This window comes from Bombina bombina, chromosome 7 (genome assembly GCF_027579735.1).
Source record: "Bombina bombina isolate aBomBom1 chromosome 7, aBomBom1.pri, whole genome shotgun sequence".
NCBI lineage: Eukaryota > Metazoa > Chordata > Amphibia > Anura > Bombinatoridae > Bombina > Bombina bombina.
In genome coordinates this window covers 480,505,780-480,524,921 of record NC_069505.1, presented here as the reverse complement: position 1 = coordinate 480,524,921, position 19,142 = coordinate 480,505,780, and positions in this window count along the sequence as shown.

Below are 19,142 nucleotides of genomic sequence, written 5' to 3'. Positions count from 1 at the left end.
TGTGTGCACGTTCACATATTCCCCTATAGAAGTCAATGGAGAATTTTTTTTGGAAAAAACACCCTGTTAGCCTGTTCTATGGCGATTTACCACCTGGGTGCAGCTTCTTCTAGCCCAATAATGCTTTTCACAGAGTAGAACTTTCCTGTAGTATATTAGTCTGATTCTGCCTATAACGGTCAGTCCAGTGCCGCAATTCCAGGCAATTCCTCTCTGAACAAGGAACACAGCAACCCCAGCCGAATGATATATATATACTGTATGTCTATATACAGATATATATATATATGCATATTTATTTACAAATAACATATTCTGCTATGTGCAGAACATTGAAATGTGAAATACATAGTTAAAACCTTTATTAAAAATGAAAATTGCATAAATATGTTTTTTGATGTTTTCATCTACTTAACTGCAAAAGGCTCCAATGCACTCCTATATATGTGTACATATATATTTGTGTTTATATGTGTATATACAGTATATATGTTTGTAAATACATATATACACATATAAATACATATGTACTCAAATATAGAGCTCTGAAGTTGTGGTAATCATTCTAGCATAAATCGCAAGTGCGCTTAAGTGATTGCATTTACTTTCAACTCCATAATACTAAGGGTTAAGCCCAATGAGCACAAATTCCATCGATAAACCCCTTATCGCTCGTGCACAGCCATTTTTGCTCCATTCGTAATCTAGCCCTACATATGACACGGATTAACCTAACAGCTAATTGTTCCCCATAGGCAATAATGGAGAATGAATTTCATTAAAGAAATTTGCCACAACAGATAGGTCCAGATGAACAATTTTTAGACACAAAAAAAAAAAAAAGAATTGTAAAGAATGATTTTAATTACATTATTTTGTTATCTGTAATGCAAAAACATACATCCTCTAGCAGATCTTTACATATGTCCCTTTAATTCTACATGTTGGAAGGCAAAACAAAAATACAAATTTAATCTGAGAATGCATGATCTGCATTTTCATGAACTGATTTATCTGAAATATTTAGTAACATGGAGATCTCAAAGGATATAAAGCAATTTTAACCTTTATTTACATGTGTTTATGTGAATCTCTGAGATGTGTTAAAATATACCTGGATAATAAATGTCAAGAATCTCTGCCTATAGCTCCTGTCAGTGCAATTTATATGCCTACATAAAACTCACTCTAGATCAAAGCTTTCCCTGTTCTAAATGAATCAGGGGCAGGTCAAGGGGACTATTGCTGAGTTATATGAGAGGAAAGCTGTGAAACGCGTCTTGCAGGGACTGTGCTCACACTCCACTCTCTGGGAACTTGCTGTTCTGACTGCTCAAGCCAAGTACAACTTCTACATTGGCTTTTCATAAATATGTTTGTACTGATGTAAGTAGCTTGTAAACATATGTACTCAATAATTTATAGTTTACTTTAGTGAGAGGATACACTGTAGCGAATATTACTCAAATCTCTTTCGTGGATGCAAAACAGCAAAAAAAAAAAAACAGAATGCAAAGAGATTCAATGCTCCAAGAAATTAATAGAAAATAAACAAGCGTTCACGCTGGACAAGATTTAAATTATAAAATGGGGCACATTTGCACAAAACCACTAATGATGACACATAGCTACAGATAACTAGACACAAAATAAGAGACAATTTATTGTTTCATGATATAATTAAATGGGTACGTCTTGCACAAACTGGTCTTTAAAGACCAACAACGTACCCTAAGAGAGCTGTTTGGGAGGGATCAGGGAGTCTGATGTGTCAGGTGGGAGGCTGATCTCTACACTAATGCTAAAATTAACCCTGCAAGCTCCCTACAAGCTCCCTAATTAACCCCTTCACTGCTAGCCATAATACACGTGTGATGTGCAGTGGCATTTAGCGGCCTTTTAATTACCAAAAAGCAACGCCAAAGCCATATATGTCTGCTATTTCTGAACAAAGGGTATCCCAGAGAAGCATTTACAACCATCTGTGCCATAATTGCACAAGTTGTTTGTAATTAATTTCAGTGAGAAACCTAAAATTGCGAAAAATTTAAAGTTTTTTTTTATTTGATCGCATTTGGCGGTGAAATGGTGGCATTAAATACAAAATGGGCCTAGATCAATACATGGGGTTGTCTACTACACTACACTAAAGCTAAAATTAACACTAGAAGCTCCCTACATGCTCCCTAATTAACCCCTTCACTACTGGGCATAATACACGTGTGGTGTGCAGCGGCATTTAGCGGGCTTATAATTACTAAAAAGCAACGCCAATGTCATATGTCTGCTATTTCTGAACAAAGGGGATCCCAGATAAGCATTTACAACCATTTATGCCATAATTATACAAGCTGTTTGTAAATAATTTCTGTGAGAAACCTAAAGTTTGTGAAAAAATTTGTGAAAAAGTGACCCATTTTTTTTTATTTGATCGCATTTGGCGGTGAAATGGTGGCATGAAATATACCAAAATGGGCCTAGATCAATACTTTGGGTTGTCTTCTACATGTGAAGGGTTATTCAGGGATTCCTGACAGATATCAGTGTTACAATGTAACTATCGCTTATTTTGATTTGAAAGAAAGTGGTTTGCAAATAGCAAAGTGCTACTTGTATTTATTGCCCTATAACTTGCAAGAAAAGCAAAGAACATGTAAACATTGCGTATTTCTAAACTCAGGACAAAATTTAGAAACTATTTAGCATGGGTGTTTTTTGGTGGTTGTAGATGTGCAACAGATTTTGGGGGTCAAAGTTAGAAAAAGTGTATTTTTTTCGATTATTTCCTCATATTTTATAATTTTTTATAGTAAATTATAAGATATGATAAAAATAATGGTATATTTAGAAAGTCCATTTAATGGTGAGAAAAAAAGGTATATAATATGTGTGGGTACAGTAAATGAGTAAGAGGAAAATTGCAGCTAAACACAAACACTGCAGAAATGAAAAAATAGCCCTGGTCCTTAAAGGGACATATACTCATATGCTAAATCACTTGAAAACTAATGCAGTATAACTGTAAAAAGCTGACAGGAAAATATCACCTGAGCATCTCTATGTAAAAAAGGAAGATATTTTACCTCACAATTTCCTCAGCTCAGCAGAGTAAGTTCTGTGTAAAACGTTATACTCAGCTGCTGCTCAGTTGCAGGTGAAAAAAAAAAAAATGAAGAAATGAAAAGCAGCCAATCAGCATCAACAGTGCTGAGGTCATGAACTCTTTTACTGTGATCTCATGAGATTTCACTTAACTCTCATGACATTTGATAGTAAACTTCCTTAAACTGAATAGGGAAATAACATGAGAGTGCACGAGGCTCAACCCCTTAGCTGTCCCGGGACAGACATACTGATTTGTTGCTTAGAAGTTCTTTACAATGGGATGTGGCTACTGAGGAATTTTTGAGGTAAAATATCTTCCTTTTTTTCATAGAGATGTTCAGGTGATATTTTCTAGTCAGCCTTTTACAGCTATGCTGCAGCACTTTCAAGTGTTTAAACATTTGGGTATTATGGCCCTTTAAGGGAAGGAAATTGAAAAATGGCCTTGTCCTTAAGGGGTTAAAATTGCTGCTCTATCTGAATCATGAATGTTTAATTTTAACTAGACTATCCCTTTAAGTATAACTCATAACTCACTGCTTAGAGCTTTTTTAAATTACAAAAACAAATCAGACTGTTTTATATCCCTTTAGGCAGTTTTACATTGGGCTATAGCCCCTTTACCTTGACTGCAGAAGGCAACTCAGGCTTAAAGATGCAGGTCACAATAAGTAATAAAGCTCTCTATACTGTAACCAAGGTAACAAGTCAGAAAATGTCCACATGCCACCCCATAACGAAAATACAGGGCAGCTGCCTACCATAATTATATATACTGATATTTGTAGGGTAGCTTCAAACCTTTGACCTACACATGTAGTTAAGGAGACATATTATAAAGGATGTGCAGCGCATTCCTTTTGGGGACCTTGACTCTTTCAATTTGCCACTGCCACAGACAATAATAATTGCCTGATATGATCTGATAGGAGCTGTAAGCACAGATGAAAGGTCACCACTGGGGACAGTTTCCTTTGCCTGGTTTTACATGCAGAAGCGTGTTTACCATCTGTCTTCATAACTCATATCAATAAATATGTCATTGCAAAGTCTACAGAATAAAAACACACATTGATGAAGACTCTTAAAGAATCCCAATGTTTCACTCTTGACTACACTACATCAAGTGAAATAAATGTATATTTCTTTATCATATAAAACAACATTTCCCATGAGCTAAAATATCTGCCATTTAATTCCCTCAGTGATGACATATGTTGAAGACCCCAGGGATGAAAAGACATTATGTACTGAGTATAAGACAACCAAGCTTATATTAGGATGCCATTGGGAAGAAAAATTACATTTAAAGGAACATTACATCAAAAACCTTTTTTTTTCCTTTCTTTATCTTTATTGCAATTTCTGAGTTGTACATGAAGTAAAGAATTCAACTTCAACAGTAAAAAAAAATTAAGATCACAAAAAATGAACTGAAACACACAAAAAATACAACTATGCAACAAAAATCCAAATCCAAAATGGCCAATCTGCTCACTTTTTACATAATATCACATCTCTATCAAATGCACAGCATATTACAAACAAACATGACCAACAAGCAACATTGTTACACACTTTAACAACATTCCAAATTCCCCCATTTTCCGATGCACATTGTTTCATTAAAGGGACAGTCTACTCCAGAATTGTTATTGTTTAAAAAGCTAGATAATCTGTTTATTACCCTTTCCCCAGTTCTGCACAACCAACATAGTTATATCAATATACTTTTTAACTCTGTGATTACCTTGTATCTAAGCCTTTACAGCCTCCTTTTTTAAGAGAACAAAGCAAATTTGAAGATAAAAGTGAATTGGAAAGTTGTTTAAAATTGCATTCCCTATCTGAATCACAAAAGTTTAATTTTGACTAGACTGTCCCTTTAAGGAGTGGTGATGACATTCATTTTTAATTGTTATTTGTTGAGATTCTATTATCATCAAATAGGTCCATCTCTATTATTGGCATAGGCAGCAGTTTCTTATTTTTAAAGGGACAGTACACTGTAAAATTATTATATTGATGTATTTTCAATGACTTTTTTTTACCAGCTGCAGAGTATAAAATGTATGAGAAATTGAATTTTCAGGTTTATTTGTGTATATGAAGTAGTTGGTTTTATGCTTTTAAACCACAGCCCATTACAATGGGTTGAGTTTTAGGTAATATCAGATCTCATTATAATATCACTTTGTGTACACAGACATGCTTCCTTATCTTATATTTGTCTGGAAATCTAAAGCTCAATACATAGAGAGAACAATGGAAAGTTATAATTTTATTACTTAACTATCCTGCACCCCACTATGAGTTTAATTTCTTCTGCTCGCTGTGCTTACTTAGGCTATTCAATATCTGAGACTCCAGTATCAAAACTTTCAGTATAGGTTGGGATACCACAGGCTAAATCAGCTATTTCAAATGCCAAAATAGAAGTAAAGGAGCTACTTATAAACAATTTAATACACCCCAGCAGGTAAAATGGATCATTGGGAACAATTTAAATGGGAGAAAATGTTTGGGTGAACTGTCCCTTTAAGGTCCAAGCTTGTGCAGATCGTGTTATCATTTGATCTGTGGGAGATACGCATTTATCAAGTTTCTGCTCATTTTAAGGAGTCCATTTTATTGTCAATTTTAAGTCAGTAACTCATGGCCGATTGTGGGCAAGATTACAAGTGGCGTGCTATTTATCGGTTTTACTTGCAAACAAACACTGCTGGAAGTAAACTTTTAATGCGGGCAAGTTGGCACTTATTACAAGTTGAAAGTAAATTGTTTGCATGCAAGCAAACCCGACGCAAGCTAACTTCAGGACTTCTGATATTGTGCATTAACTTCTCCCTATAGACTTCAATGGAGAGCGCTGAAGAGAAAATAAAAACGTATCGCTTGCGCGATAATCCGACACTGTGTTAGCCCTTCAGGGCTAATGCCGAAGGTAGTTATTAATATTTAATATTCAAATGTTCTTAACACAGAAGAAAATGTTCTTTACAACAGGGAACTGGATGGGGGGAGAATTTTCAAACCCCTCAATCTCAATTCCCTTAGCAGCTACAAACATCCAAGACCCCATATTTGCGCTATAAATTAAATTGCACTCAAGTGAACGCATTTACACACGCTACTTCCAATGCTTGCAAAGAGTTGGGACCCCTACACTACAGTCAAATATTAATATATAAATAAAAGAAAAAATAACTATAAACTGGGTACTTGCAGACAGTTGCCAGTACCTAAGATGGCTGCTTCCAGTAAGAGGGGGAGGGTTAGCGACCTGTTTGGGAGGGATCAGGGAGGTGAGAGGATTTAGAACGGATCCCTACACTGCAGAAAAAAAAATAACTATAAAAAAAAGCTAAGCCGCATACTCAGACTGTCTTCCAGTACATACAATGGTGGTGTCAAGAGTGTGTAGTGGAGAGAGCTGTTTGGGAAATATCAGGTAGGGATCAAGGAGGTGGGAATGTAATCCCTATTTTACAACACTATTGCATTACTAGATAACTAATTAAACCCTTTACTGTTGGGAATTTTAGAAGTCTGGTGTCAGCTGCAATTAGCAGCCCTCTAATTACCAAAAAGCACTCCTATTTCTGAACAAAAAAGATCAGTGAGAAGCTTTTACAACCATTTTTGTTATGATTGCACAAGCGGTATGTAAATAATTTCAGTGAGAAAGTTTGTGGGGGAAAGTTAACGTTTTTTTATATGATCACATTTGGCAGCAAAATAGTGGCATGAAATATACCAAAATGGGACTAAATCAATATTTTCAGTTGTCTATTTAAAAAAATATATAGTTTTGATAGGTAAATAAAAAAAAAAAAAAAAACAAGGCTCCTTTTCTGGAGTTATGGCAAAAATGCTAAAAATTCTCTGTTATTTTGGGCAAGTTTTGGGTAGTGAATGGGGTTAAACAACTTTCTCTTGGAATCCTTTGTTGAAAAGCATACCTAGATAGGTTTAGAAGCAGCAATGCACTACTGGTAGATAGCTGTTGATTGATGGCTGCACCTGTTTCCATTGGCTCACCTATTCTGTTCAGCTAGCTCCCAGTGCACTGCTGCTCCTTCAACAAAGGATACCAAGAGAATGAATCAAATTGGAAGTAAGCTGAAGTTGTTGCTCTATCTGAATCATGAAGGGCTAGATTACAAGTAGATGGCTAATTTATTGCAAATTCACCCGTTTACGGACGCACAATAAATAACCAGCCATTGCAAGTGGCCAGACCTCTGGTTAATTTTTAAAATGTCCGCAAATTGCCCCACAATTTTTTTAAACTGCAGTAAGCAAATTTTCGGGGTTAAAATAGGCGTGTGTTAGAAAAAAACAGGCACTGAAAAGTGCCTTTAAATTGCATTATATGGGGAACTGTGTGTTCCCAGTAAATATTTATGTATATGTTTATATATATGTATGTGTTAATTTGTGTGTATAGACATTATACACATAAATATATATATGTACTGTATATAGTTATAAACATAAATATTTACATTTGCTGCACGACTTACTTCTTAGCTGTGCTAGTTGTCTTGGCATGAGAACGAGGCTCCCATTGGAGCACAATGCTTCCATGCAATGCAAACTCGAGGTCGTGTTCACATTGCACCTAGCTTGTAGTACCAGCTCTCATTTACATGCATTGGTATTACTAAATGGAGCGCAAATAGCGTTTTTACGAAAGTGATATTTTGAGCTCCACTTGTAATCTAGTATTTAATTATTAGAAGAAATTATGGAGAAAGCAAAAAAAGCAATGACTTCCCAAGCCAATTAGTTAGCATAAAATTGTAATGACAAAGTCACTTGCTTATTAAAGGTCACAGCTGCTGAGTGTCCCAGTTAAGAACTAAAAAAAATATTACTGTAGAATTTTCTGTCAAGTGGCAATAATTCTACTTTTTATTTATTTTATAAATTCTTTTTTCAATAAATGTATTTAATATACATTACAAGTACAGATCACCAGACAGTGACCTTGCTTTATTAAAGCTTGCTGAGACTATGAGCTGCATCAGTGAGATTTATCAGGAGTGCAGTCACTTAAAGCAGCTAAAAAAAAAGGGAAAATTTACACTGAAGACTCTTTTAGGTCTATATAGTATAGTCTGGCTGGACAACGTTCCCAACTAGGGAACCTGTCCACTCAAGATGTTAGCAAGTGGGCAGCTTCACTCTGATGGCTCTTATCGTTGCACAAGCAACCAATCATCAAATGGCAGATGAAGTATGTATGTACGTATACATGTGTATGTATGTATGTATGTATGTATGTATTGTATATCCATATCTGGTAGATCAAGAAAATTAAGCGGCCAATCCTAAATAAAATTGCCGGTCTAGACTTGTCTTTCTACGCTGAGAGGGCTGTCTCTGCGAATGTTGAGAAGTCTCCCATAGAAATAATGAGAGCTCTCTGTTATGTAAAAGTTTGCAATGGAGAACGAGGTACAGAGAGAGACCCCTACGATGTTTACACTTTAATTTTATGCCTAATACAAATCAAATTATGCTGTTCTCAGTGCACCATACCTTAAAGGGACAGTCTACACAAAAATTGGTGTTGTTTAAATAGATAGATAATGCCTTTACTACCCATTCCCCAGCTTTGCACAACCAACATTGTTACATTAATATAGTTTATAACAGTTAAACCTCTGAATTTCTGCCTGTTTCAAAGGCTCAATTGACAGCCTTTTCATCACATGCTTATGTATTTGCTTTTCACAACAGGAGACTGCTAGTTATTGTGGGTCATATAGATAACAATGTGCTCATGCACGTGGAGTTATTTAAGAGTTAGCACAACACAGTACTAAATGCAACTCAATAGATAATAAAGAGTCACAGTCATGTAAACAGGGGGCTGTCAGAAGATGCTTAGATACAAGGTAATCACAGAGGTAAAAGTATATTAATATAACTGTGTTGGTTATGCAAAACTGGGGAATGGGTAATAAAGGGATTATTATCTATCTTTTTAAACAATAAAAAATTATATTGTAGACTGTCCCTTTAATTTTGCTGTTTTCCTTTCAGACAATTAGTTTCTTGAGTATTTTGATAAAAGCTTGGCACCTTTTAATCTGCGAGAAAAAAAAAGAGTGTAAGGTGGAAATGTTTACAGAATTACGCTTGGATTTCATTTGAAAAGACCAAAAATATATATTGGAGTAGCGCTAATTAGCAATCAAGTTCCTCTCCAACTTACAGTATAACATACAATTTATTTTAAATAAAATCCTAAACAATTAATTTAATATAGTATTTAAACCTAAAACCAGCGCTTGTACTTTTTAAAATGCATATGCAAATCAGAAAAAAACATAAAAAATGTTCAGTTCCACCATCTTGTAGAATTCCCCCTAAATAATGAAATAAAATACACTACATAAAATATCTAAGATACAATGAATCTCAAAAGTTTCTTGGCAAATTAAAGTGATCAAAGTAGTTCTTTGTAGATTCCCAATGTCCAAAACATCACACTGAGATGAACAGTATAAATGTATTAATAAGTTTCAACACTTTTAAAATAATAGTGGTATACTGAAAAAGCCTGGCTCCACAGCACTTTAGATTACACGCTCCACCAACCTAAAATAGAAAGGCTGGTATTTTATCATGAGCGACTTGTCAGTTAGCCTCTTACTCACTGTAAAGTACTTGATAATAACAGAATAATTTGCAAGAAGTCCGGCTCCTCAGCGCTTATATCAAACACGCTCTGCCATCAATAGAACAACAAGATGTTACCTTATATACAATGAGCTACTCTACAGTCAATCCATCACTCACTTGCCATTCTATGTCCTTCCTTGGTCACTCCTCTGTAGGAGGGTGTTATAGTTCCTCTTTGAGGTTGAAACAATACCGGGCAGGGCTGGGTCGCCCTTCTCTGTGCGGCTCCTCAATTGATCCTGATCTGCACTATCATGGATCTCCAAAAACTTCCCGGTAGTAGTAAATGTACCAATCTCGTCTAGTGATAATTAATCCCACTTCCACTCAGGGTATGCCTCTACACGTTTCAGCTCTAACGAGCCTTTGTTAAAGGGCCATAATACCCAAATGTTTAAACACTTGAAAGTGATGCAGCATAGCTGTAAAAAGCTGACTAGAAAATATCTCCTGAACATCTCTATGTAAAAAAGAAAGATATTTTACCTCAAAAGTTCCTCAGTAGCCACCTCCCATTGTAAAGGATTTCTAAGCAGCATTTTAGTGTGTCTGTCCTGGGACATCTTAGGGGATGAGCATCGTGCACTCTCATATTATTTCACCAATCAGGTAAAGGAAGCTTACTATGAAATCTCATGAGAGTTAAGTCAAATCTCATGAGATCACAGTAAGAGTTCATGACCTCAGCACTGCTGATGCTGATTTGCTGCTGTTCATTTCTTCATTTTTTTTATTTTTACCTGCAGCTGGGAGCAGGTGAAGTATAACTTTTTACACAGAACTTACTCTGCTGAGCTGAGGAGATTGTGAGGTAAAATATCTTCCTTTTTTACATAGAGATGCTTAGGTGATATTTTCCTGTCAGCTTTTTACAGTTATACTGCATCAGTTTCAAGTGATTTAGCATATGAGTATTATGTCTCTTTAAGAGCTCTTCATTTATTGTATCTTAGATATTTTATGTAGTGTATTTGATTTCATTATTTAGGAGGAATTCTACAAGATGGTGGAACTGAACATTTTTATGTTTTTTTCTGATTTGCATATGCATTTTTAATTTTAAGTACCAGTGCTGGTTTTAGGTTTAAATACTATTTGATTTAATTGCATAGGATTTTATTTAGTTTGTCACCCTTGGGGAGTCAATTTTTTTTATAGTTTTAGCTATATTGAAGTCTGAAAATTAAACATTAGGATACTGTGTGTTTTGTTTAGACAATTTCATTAGCCAATGAAACACGCATGTTCAGCCTACTTTATGAAAAAACAACAATTACGCTTTGTAATTTGTACTCATAATTAAGAATTTCTATGTGTTTTTTGCAATCCTTTGCAGGGCCGCCATCAGGGGGTGACAGGGGTGACTCCTGTAAGGGGCCCAATGAGCCAGGGGGGGCCCATGAGGCAAGAACTAAAAAAAAAAAAATTTTTTTTTTTAATTTTGGCAGCCATCAGTGGGTACTACAGCAGAGTGCTAATTGAGCATGGGAAATGTTATTACAAGGAGTAAAGTATTAGCATTTGAGAGGATTTCTTAGTGTGCACTAAACCACTATGCTCAGTGTGAGACAGACTTGACACTTTGTACAGTGTGTGCCTGAGTCAGACGGCAGATCACTTTCATTTGAAGAGGAGGTAGGACTTACTTAGCAAATGTTTTTTATTTCTTTGTGAAATTTTGGATTGTAACTTCAGTGTGGTAGTAGTTGTATGGTGGGGCTAGGGGTCCATAAAAACAAATTTTTTTAGCAGCAGTGTATTTATGATTATTTGACAATGCTGTAGAAATTCTATATTTAAAACCATGCAGAAATGTTTCCTCCTCAATACACAAATGGCAGATGCCCTTTTGGCAGATATGCATTTTATATATATATATATATATTACATTCCAGTTTACTGCCCCTTTATGCAAGGACTTTCCAGATGCAAGGAGGCATTTTATCTAAGATTTTTACATCTGCATAAAATGTTATACTCTCAGACTAAGATTGCTCAGTGTTTGAAATGAGACAGGTTATCTTAAAACTGTTCAGTTTACACTACAGCTGACTTAGTTTTGAAATACATACCAACAAGCCTAAATCCTGCATTTAACCAAATCTAATGGTATGGTACCAAGACCATATAGAATACAGCATTTTCAAAATCCATAAGTACAGCTGACAGATGGGAAAATTTGTACACTATATTTGAAGTGGTGCTCTTGGTTGGGGAAAATGGGAAAAAAAACAAACAAACATATGTCAACCTTTTAAAGGTACTTTTCTTCATCTAGCCATCTACCCAGCTCATTAATGAACAATTTTGAATTCACAGAATTATTTTTGTTTGCACATTTACAAATATGATTCTTTAAAAAGTGATCTCTTAATTTCTGCATTTTTTTTATCATGCATGTCACATACTGTTGATTTAGGGGATGCAAGGTGCATAAATGTTTCCTCCTGTGAGTGTTTCTCTGGGTGTATGTGTTTATGTCTTTGTGCTTCGGTTTGTTTCTCTATGTGTATGTATTTTTTATCTGTGGGTCTCTCTGTGAGGGTGGGTGTGTATGTCTTTGTGCATTTTCTGTGGATGTCTGTGAGGGTGTGTGCATATGTCTTTGAGCTTTTTCTATGGGTGTTTCTGTGAGGGTGTTTGTGTGTATGTATGTATGTCTGTGTTTTCTGTGGGTGTCTCTGTGAGGGTGTGTGTATGTCTTTGTGTGTTTTCTGTGAATGTCTCTGTGAGGGTGTGTGTATGTATGTCTTTCTGTGTTTTTGATGTGGTTGTCTCTCTATGTGTGTGTGTATGTCTTTGCGTGTTTTCTGTGGGTGTCTCTGTGTGTGTATGTGTGTATATGTCTTTGTGTGTTTTCTGAGGCTGTCTCTGTCGGTGTTTCCTTGGGTGTATGTGCAAGTTTGAGTTTGTGTGTGTGTGTGTCCATTGTCTGTTCCTTTTTAGGACATTTTGACCTTACTACTAATTATTCACATCTTTCTACAGACTTTGAGACTAACAAGACCTTTCCGGAAGTAACCACTCCACCATTTAACCTTTAAATTATTGTTTAGGCAGTTCAGGGCCCTTCCTTTCAGCCACTGCATGCTGTTGTCATAATTTAGTTGTCATCTTCCTTTACAAAAAGATAATCAGAACTCCATATTTTGTTTTCTAAATCTCCTTTTTTTTACAAAACTGTAGTTTACCTCATTACTTGTCAGGTCAATGTAAACAAGTGCTAAGTGTCTGTTTGGGTTTCTGTGTCTGAGTGTGTTTCTTTGCGTGTCTGCTAGAGTGTCTATATGTGAATCCTTATGTGTGAGTGTGTTTGTGTGTTTCAGTGTATGAGTGTGTCTGTGTGTGTGTGTATGTTACTACCTTTACAACATTTCCAAGTTTAAATAGACAATTAAGAATAAAGTGCAAATACGTTTTAGTCACTTGGTCAAAAATTGCACATGTCAAAGGAGGGGGGGGGGGGGCCTGATCAATGGTTGAGTCAGGGGCCCCAAAATTTCTAGTGGCGGCCCTGATCCTTTGTAACATGGTAACATAATAGATGAGGTTGAAAAAATACAGGAGTCCATTGAGTACTTAAAGGGACACTGAACCCAAATTTTTTCTTTCGTGATTCAGATAGAGCAGCAATTTTAAGCAACTTTCTAATTTACTCCTATTATCAAATTCTTGGTATGTTTATTTGAAAAGCAAGAATGTAAGTTTAGATGCCGGCCCATTTTTGGTGAACAACCTGGGTTGTCATTGCTGATTGGACAGCACCAATAAACAAGTGCTGTTCATGGTTCTGAACCAACAATTTGCTCGTTCCTTAGCATAGATGCCTTATTTTTCAAATAAAGATAGCAAGAGAACGAAGAAAAATTGATAATAGAAGTAAATTAGAAAGTTGCTTAAAATTGCATGCCCTATCTGAATCATGAAAGAAAAAATGTGGGTTCAGTGTCCCTTTAAACGACAATTTACGCTGTGCATTTTAAAATGATTTATTTCTGTGTAATTTACGTACAAAATTTAAATTTTTTATAAAATACAATTTTTGATGCACCTTAACAATACAAGTTTTTTTCTGAGTATTTTTGTGTGAATGGTTAAATTATACGTTTTGTATGATTCTTAAATTCTGATTTTCATTGTGCACTTTTGTATTTTATGTTTGTCCTTCTCATACGAAAATGCAGTATACGCCCCTTAACGAGACACCCTGTTTCAGGCTAAAAAGTTGTTTTTAGAATTCCACCAGGAAAAATAGAAGTACTGGCGAACATTCTTAAATAATTTAACCAGCCCAGAGAACTTTATAGAATTGGGCCCTTAGATCTTTTGTACTTCTGTAATTTAATGTATAATGTTGCCATGGTTACAGGCATTTCTGTTTTGATGCAGCAGTCTTTTTTTGCATACTTTCCTTTTTTAGCATCAATTTTTGCTGCAAGTTTTTCCTGTGTTGGCAGCTTTTTATGATTGGTATAATTTATGTGCCTGTTGATTGGAGTTTCTTCCTGGGTGTGTTCCCATTTGCTAATGCTCCCTCTGAGAATTGACCCGGTTTGGTTTACATTATTCTTTTCATGTATTCCCCTGTCTGCTATGGTCCTGCCTGATCTGGTTTTTACCTTGTACTGTTCATGACACTGCTTTGTTTCCTGATTGTGTACTGCCTCAGCCCACAGCTTACTAACCGTCTGCCTGACTCTAACATTGCCTCTGTCGGATACTTCTCCAGTACGTTCCTGACTTCCTTCCTGTATGACTATGCATCTGACTTATTCCTTAGGGCTAGATTTATCAAGCCCCTACGGCAGCAAGTTCTCACAAGAACTTGCTCACCGTGATTTATCAAGCAGCGGTCACCAGACCGCTGCTTCCCTACGCTCTTCGCCACCTCTAAGGTGGTGAAATTCAATCTCCTCGGTCGAGTCCGACCGAGGAGATTGACAGCTCCTGCCCGCAGGTGATTGGCTGTGCGCGGGCAGGGGGCAGGATTGCACGCGAGCGCAAAATTGCGCTCGTGTGCAATGTTAATTACCTGCGGGTAATTTCTCCCTGTCACAGGCGAGCTGAGGCGTACAGGGGCGCGTATACAATGACACGTGGCAGTTATAACCTTTTTGATGATTGATCCTTCTATTTTTTTCTATGTTGCAAACAAAACCTCCTAAAATTCATTCAAACGCCTCATACTATTGATTTATTTTTATTCTGAACTGTCGTGACAACATTTCAACTAAAACATTTTAGTTAGATTACAAGTGGCACACTATTTACCCCTTCTGCTTTACTAGAAGTAATCTATTTGCGTGCGCATATTATAACACGTATTACAAGTTGAAAGTAAAGTTTTGTGCACAAGCAAAATCCGACTCAGGATAGCTTCATTAGTTCTAATGCAGTGTTGGTTTAGCACAACACGAAAAAAATTGTTATAAAAGTGTGTTATTGAAATATTAAATATAACATTAAAACATATCAATAATTATTATTATAGATGTACTAAAAAATTCTAAAATAAATTATATATATACACCATCACTCCAACCACCTGGTGCTCTGCATTAAATGTACATACATAAATACCAGATAATCCCCACGGTTGGCATCTGTGTCTCCAGGGTTATCTAAAGAGCAGGCACAAACAGGGTATTCCAAAGATGCCTTTAATTCACAAGCAGTGTAACAAGACCTGAACCCAAACATTTTGGCTCTCGCAGGAGCCTTTGTCAATTGAGACTGTGCAGACATAGAGGCCCTGGAGACACAGATGCCAACCGTGGTAATTTTTTATTGTTTTATATTTAATATTTCAATAATGTGCCTTAAGATAACATGTGTGATAACCAGACACTGTGGGTTAAATATATAATGTTATTTTTATACATGTGCTGATGTTAATGTTAAATATATATCTATACCTATATATCTATAGATACAGATAAATAGGAATATACATATATATATATACATATATATATATATATATACAGGTAGCCCTCAGTTTCCGCCAGGGTTAGGTTCCAGGAGGAATGGTTGTAAATCGAAACCGTTGTAAATTGAAATCCAGTTTATAATGTAAGTCAATGGGAAGTGAGGGGGTTAGGTTCCAGGCCCCTCTCAAAATTGTCATAAGTAACATCTAATACATTATTTTTAAAGCTTTGAAATTAAGACTTTAAATGTTAAACAGCATTATAAACCTAATAATATAGATTGTATCATCATCAAACTTTAATTAAGTTTAATGAACAAAAACTTTTGCTAACAGCACCTAATAAAATAATTACACAATAGACTGCATCATCATCAAACTAAGTTTAATGAACAAAAACGTTTTTTTACTTGCATTTTTCTGCAATCAGTTCTCTGCATTGTTAGCATGTTAGATAATATTGGGTCTGCACCTATTCTATGCATTTCAATCTGCAGTGATTAATAAGCAGTTAGGCACCCTCACCTCAAACTGCTGGACAGGAAGATAATAGGGAAGTGCCTATATATATATATATATATATAACTTTTAAAATTATGGGGAGGTGAAAAGTGAGATTAAAAAAGTGAGAATAAAATCCTCCACTATGCACAGAATAATTCATTGTGTAGACCATTTAAAAATCTAGACAAGTCAGAAGAACTGTTTTTCCCACAGAAGACCTCTAAATACAATTAGAATTTGGTGTGATTTATATATATATATATATATATATATATATATATATATATATATATATATATATATATATATATATATATATATAGCCCTTTGCAGTCAAATACATGGCCATTTACCATGTACCTTTTAACCCTTATAATTTTTTATATTTTTAGTATATAGTCTATATATGAGTGTAACAGTTTATTTTAATGTATTTATGTTGTGTTTGGTGCAACGTTTTTATCCCTAACCCTTTACGCAAGGTCTTCAGTCGTGTTAACCCATTGTGCGTTAAATTTTATTGTGCTTGAACTTTCAATACGTGCACAAATAAACTCCACAGTGATATTCTTGTATAGCACGCACTAACATTGGTGTGCCACTTGCAATCTAGCCCTTATTGAGATAGCTATACCCTTAAAACTGTGCTGGCTCGCCAAAGTAAGAAATATGAAACTGTTCTTGTCAATTAATGAAAAAATATCTGCACTTCACTAAAGAAACAACAATCCAGAAATATGCACTGAATTCCTACACAATCTTTTCTTGTGATTTAAAAGTATTCTCAGACAACTCTTATGGTGTCAGCAAGTCAGAATATAAATATTTATGGATTTCCTCTTGCTTTTCCTATAAATAGTGATAGTATATATGAATGTATTCAATCACAGCATGGTACTGTATAACCTATGGTATTGTAATTAGAAATTCTTGTTTTGTAAATATTTTTAAAACAAATGTATAAATGTTTCATTATGATATTGTATTTCTTACAATCCATTTAATTTACTATTGTACAATTTTTACGCAATGTTTAAAACTTGCTTAAAAGTGAAAATAAATTATCTAATATTTGCTAATACAAGTGTTCTGCATTTGTTAGTATTTGAGGAGCTGAGCTACAAAAATAAGCTTTTTTAACATTTAAAGGACCTTTAATCCCAATTGAACAATATTGAAAATCACACGATCAAACAAATTAAAAACAATTTTAAAACAAACCAATTGAAATCACACGATCGTTCATCTTGATGGCATGGAACGTCCTAATGGCGGGAAGCGGTTAAAGTAAAACTTTCAGTATTCAGACAGAACATGACATTTTAAGCAACTTTCCCACGTCCTTTTATTTTCAAATTGGCTTTGTTCACATGGTATCCTTTGTTAAAGAACATACCTTGGTATGCTCAGGAGGAGCAGCAATGCACTGCTGGGAGCTACCTGATGATTGGTGGTTGCACACATATGCCTAATGCTATTGGCTCACCAGATGTGTTTAGCCAGTTCCCAGCAGTGCAGTGCTGCTTCTAGGTTTACTCTTTAATAAAGAATACCTAGAGAACTAAACAAATTTGATAACAAAAGTAAATTATACATTTGTTTACAATTCAATGTTCTATCCAAATCAAGAAAGATTGCTTTTTACTGTCTCACAAACAAAAGACAGTTTGGAGCACCAAAAAACGAGTGAAAAACAAATTTTTTTTATTTATAACAATAGGGTTACATAACCCCAGGGTAAGAGTGTATAAACAATAAAACGAAAAAACAGAGAACAAAAAGGCTGACCGGTTTCGGCGTGTGCCTTAATCCTAGCCTGCTTAAAAGTGTTAGTAAAATTCACAGCTTAAAAACCCACCTCTGTGTTTCAATTGGGTGTGAAATTCACACCTTTCTAATGGTTGACCAATGTTCAACTTCCTAATTTATCAGACACCTGTGTTGCCTACTGACATCACTAATGTTATTAGGTGTGGCGAAGTCTGTGCAGCCCTCTTAAAGTTTTAACTGTAAACTTTCCTTTGCCGACACACAGACCGCACAAAAGTGCCCATCGTCACATCTAATTTACTGCTGAAACAAATTGTAGTTGTATTTAATTAGACTTATAGCTTATATAAGCAAAATTTGCATTTATCTTTTCCCATTTTTATATCAACATATCTCCGTGTATGTAATGCTGTCTAATATCTTACGTATCTTGAACGTTACAACATCTTAGAATAGAAAAAGTTGTGGGACCTGAGACTGCCTGGGTCTGATAATGCCCACTATCCCTTTGTGTACAAACTTTCATAGCAAAAAAGGGATTTGATTGCAGCTGTTCGAGGATGCGTGTGTATTTGTTTACATGAGTGACGTGTGAATCACACCTCTAGTTCCGCCCTATAGGCTTGCATGCCCCATCGCTTCCACAGCACTAATCCGCCTTCCACTTTAATAATATATGTGGAGGAGGTGTGTTAGCGGTACCCCTGGCCTTTTGTTAGATGGTTTCTCCAAAGTAACCTCACAAAGCGAAGAGCCCTCACTCAATAAATGTACGTTTAACCCTAATAGATGCGGCTGAATAGCTCTATCTGTATAGTGTGCGTCTGTTGCGCTAAAGGGGAGGGGAGGGGGTGGAAGCGGGGTTTGGGGGGGGGGGGTTTGTGCAATTAAGGTTGACGATAATATGAAATTTAAGCAGATATTTTCTATCCCTAAGAATACTGTAATGGATCTGCTCTGTGAACGGAACACTGTAAAGCTTTTGCTCACTGTTACCTTATTACAATCGTGTGGGCATTGTTCTACAACTAGTTAGATATCAAGTACTGAAATATATATTTTGATTGGGTTATCTTTTGTTGTGTGCATTCATAATTAATGTAGTTTATATTTATAAACTTTTTAAATTTTTAAGTGC